Source organism: Pteropus medius, unplaced genomic scaffold (assembly GCF_902729225.1).
Source record: "Pteropus medius unplaced genomic scaffold, Ma_sr-lr_union100, whole genome shotgun sequence".
NCBI classification, from domain to species: Eukaryota; Metazoa; Chordata; class Mammalia; order Chiroptera; family Pteropodidae; genus Pteropus; species Pteropus medius.
In genome coordinates this window covers 17187338-17191796 of record NW_024351730.1, presented here as the reverse complement: position 1 = coordinate 17191796, position 4459 = coordinate 17187338, and the positions used below count along the sequence as shown (strand labels likewise).

Here is a 4459-nt window from a genome sequence, read left to right as displayed (position 1 = left end):
AGGCTTTAAGTCAGAATGCGGTACTTATTTCAGTTTGTGCATGGCTTTCCCTCTTCTATTTACCTCTTCTATCCGCATCTTTTTCCAGCACTGTGCACTTGTCTCAGACAAATTTTGGTAAATCCACAAGCTAAAATGAGTGAAAAACTAATGTCACTGGAGAGCTTCTTTGAAAAGGAGGAAAGAGCCAATGATGAGACAACAGAAGACTCTGAGAATGCCAACAACAACAACAAAGCTGCGTTTAAAAGAAAATACCAAGAATCTATTTAAATTATGGGATCATTACAATAGATGCTTCATATCCTCTAAGACTGCTTTGTATGATATGTTGTAACAGGCTAACCAATGAAGCCATGAAACCTTCAAAACTGCTTTGCCACGCAGAGACCAAGAACTCTGCATTAAAAGAAGCCTTTGGAGTTTTTCAAAAGAAAAAAGAATGTGAACACGAAAAACAGAAGCAATTATTGAAGGCTTCCACTTCATCAAATGTGTCTGCACTGAGAGCATCATTCTTAGTAGCTAACTGCATTGCTAAAGCTAAAAAGCTCTCTACTGTTGCTAAGGAGTTAACCCTGCCTGATGCTAACGACATTTGTTGTGAACTTTTATTTAATTAATTAATTTATTTATGTATTTATTAATTTATTAAACACTTAAAGCACCTGGTATTCCTAGATGGTCTCCCATCCAAGTACTAAACAGGCCTGACCCTGCTTAGCTTCTGAGATCAGAAGAGATCGGGCACGTTCAGGGTTGCACAGCCATAGTTGTGAACTTTTAGAAGAGGATACAGTTTAAAAGTGGCACATGTTCCTCTTTCGGCTAGAACCATAACTGGACAAATTGATGAAATAGCAGAGGATATTGAGGCAGAATTGTTAGAGAGGGTTAATGAGTTACTGTGGTACTCAATCCAGGTTGACAAGTCTACAGATGTTGACAAGACAACAATGCTTGCTTTTGTATGATATACTTTTCAGGAGGATGTGCATGAGGCTATGTTAAGTGCACTTTTGTTGCCAGCCAACACAACAGTTGCAGAATTATTCAAGTCTTTGAATGATTACATAGCAGGAAAACTGAATTGGTCGTTTTGTATCACTATATGCAAGGATTGAGTGGCTACCATGACTGGAGAGCATTCTGGTTTCACTACTCGTGTCGAAGAGGTTGCTTCTGAATGTGAGTCTACACAGTGTATCATTCATAGAGAAACGCTGTCTAGCCAAAAAATGTCACCTGAACTTGACAGTGTTTTGCAGGATGTGATTAAAATGATCAGCCACATTAAAGTACACACTCAACTCATTCTGTTCACGCAGCTCTGTGAGGAGATGGACACAGAACACATTGTCTTCTCTTATACACAGAAGTGAGATGGCTTTCTAAAGGTAGGTCACTGGCCAGAGTTTTTGGGTTACAAAAGCCACTCCAGAAGTTCTTTTTAAGAAAAAAAGTCATCACTGGCAGCATATTTCAGTGACACAGAATGGTTCACAAAACTTGCTTATTTTTGTGACATATTCAACTGCCTAACCAACTCAATTTGTCATTTCACGGGAGAACGACAACTATGTTCAAGTCGGCAGATAAAGTGGCTGACTTCAAAGTCAGACTGGAATTATAGGGGCTATGAGTAAACATTGGGATTTTCAACATGTTTCAAACATTAGAGATTTTGAAAGAGACTGAGCCAGGGTCTTTTTTTCTCCCAGCTGGTGCCTGATCACCTATCTCAGCTTTCAGAAGAGTTTGAGCCTTACTTTTCAACCACAAAAGACCCCTCAAACTGGGAAGGAATGGATTGGTGACCGATTTGTGAATAAACCAGGTGAATCAACTTTGTCCGCACTAGAAGAGGATCAACTGCTAGAGATCGCAAATGACAGTGACCTTAAAAGTATGTTTAGATACTTCAAATCTCCATATGTTCTGGATAAAAGTCAAAGTGGAATATCCTGAAATTGCCACAAAAGCACTGAAAAGCCTGCTAACATTTCCAACATCCTTATCTTTGTGAAGCAAGATTTTCTGCAGCGACAGCAACCCAAATAAGATTATGGAGTAGACTGGGCATAAGCAACATATTTCAGGTGTCAATGTCTCTTGTCACCCCCAGATGGGACCATCTAGTTGCAGGGAAACAAGCTCAGGGCTCCCACTGATTCTGCATTATGGCGAACTATATAATTATTTCATTATATATCACAATGTAATAATAGTAGAAATAAATGTACAATATATATAATACATATAATGATCCTGAAACCATCTTCCTTCCCTTTGGTTCGTGGAAAAATTGTCTTCCACAAAACTGGTCCTTGGCGCCAAAAAGTTTGGGGACCGCTACCTTAAGACACATTTTGCTAACAGATGCACAAAATAAACTGAGATAAAGCACAGATGCCCACAGACACAATTTAAAGCTATGCTTGGCTTGGTTGTTGAGTGTAATTCTGAGAGAAGGAAATTGTTGGGGCCAATGTCTGGCACATAATCAGAATTTACAAAACTCATCTCATCTTTTTAATATTGTGAGAATTTGAATTTTTTATTAAGTATGAATTCAGTACAATAATTTTATTTCCTTAAATGAGAAGAACCTGTTGGTTTCATTGATTTAAAAAACTCAGAATAAGCTCAATTACTTCTGAGAATTGTCATATAATGGGAGATTATCCAGTTTTCTAAATCGTATCTATATTTCTCTATATAAAATTAGATGAACAGTACATATTCCACAGGAAAGAAAGAAAAATTAGTGTTCTTTCCTTACAAAAATATACTTAAAATCATAACGGACAAACAAAATCATATTCTTGTGCTACCACTTAACTTTTTGGTATATTTTTTAAAAATAAAATAAAATTGACGAATTCCAAAAGCTGAATCATAATTCTATTTGCGGTTAACCTAGACAATTTTGAATTAGATTAATAGTGGCAGATGTGATTTTAATTCCATCTCAATGTGATCCTTGGTTAAAATGCCCATTCTGTGGTTAGTGCGAAGCTTCAGTGAAAAGAAGAGGGGAAAAAATACTGGCTAGGCTGATGATAGGAATAAAGGACCAAAATAACACAGAAAACCTCAAGAGGGAAAAACAACCTGGTCACCATCTAATGATATGGCCTTAAAAAGTGTACAGCCTGCTCATCACATATCTCTTCATAAATGGAAAGAATCAAGTCTTCAGTACAAAAAAACATAGAAATTATAAAATATTTGTATGAATAAACAGTTTGATCATTTCCTGAACCATTAATATTTTGCAAATAGAAGCTTTAATGGAAGCTTTGTGTTTCCAGCAAAAGTTATATGTTGTAATGGAGTTTGGGATTTTTTTGCCCTCCAGATATTATTTTTTCTACAACTTGTGCTGTTTGATGAGTGGCAATGTTAACTATGACACATTTCTCCCTTTGGTGGTGTATAAAGAGCAAATTTGTAACTGCCAAGGCTTATCAAAAACGTTTTCTTAGTAATCTACTTATTATCCTTTTGAAAGTTCTTGAGCCAATTAATCAGGCATTTTAGGAGTACTATGGAAGCAGCAACAGAAGGTCAGAACTCTGTCAGTAATTTAGTCCAGCCACCACTGATTTAGCGGAAAAAGAGAAATTACCTAAAATTGCAAAGCAGAGATTATTAATTAAATTTCTAAGAATCTCTATTTTATTAGCATTTCTAACTCTCAAGTCTAGAGGAGCAATTTAGAAAGGGCAGAAGATAAAAAGCAATTACTATCCAGCATTCATCACTAATTAAAATAATTCATTATTTTTTAAAAGTTTTTAACATTTTAACAAAGCCGTCCTTTTCATTGTTGACTCTGCTGGCTAGGTAGCTGGAGATTATGGAGCTGCAGCAAGACACACAGTCCTCTGGTCAGTGCTTGTTCTTCTCCCAGTTTTCAGTAACAAGGGAGATGCTGCAGTTGTGGCCCCAAGGTACTGCCTGCCTGATCTTCTGCTGCTGATCCGTTTTTTTTTTTTCTCCTTTCTTATATTTCTATGGTGAGAAGTAGAAGGGCGGTTATTATTTTAAATAGGCTCTGACCAGGAAAAGCCTCATTGAGAAGATGCTCTTTGAGAAAAGGCCTGAAGGGAAGAAGGGAGGAAACAGGAAAACTGGGGTAAGAAAATCTCAGGGAAAGAAAGCATCAGATGTAAAAAGCTTGAGGTGATTTAGTAATATAAAACAGAGTGAGTGACTTTCTATTTAAAGTTGCACTTTGCTCTACTGCTTTTTGTTCCTTTGTTTAATCATTATACTTTATAACTAGTGCCATATCATTATTTTCTCATTTGTATGTTTTTTAAATCATGCAACTTTAAATTGTTTTTTAAATCATGCAACTCTCCTTTCATGCAAGCTTCATAAAGGAAAGTATTTTTTCTGTTCTACTGAAAATCCAAAATGATTGGAACAGTGCTAGCATCAGCCACATAGA

The 4459-nt window shown here is 36.4% G+C and overlaps 1 pseudogene; it reads right to left on the bottom strand.

The window, feature by feature from the left end:
- Positions 1-656: 656 nt before the first annotated feature.
- Positions 657-775, bottom strand: LOC120588612 (uncharacterized; annotated as a pseudogene).
- Between the last annotated feature and the right edge of the window lie 3684 nt (positions 776-4459).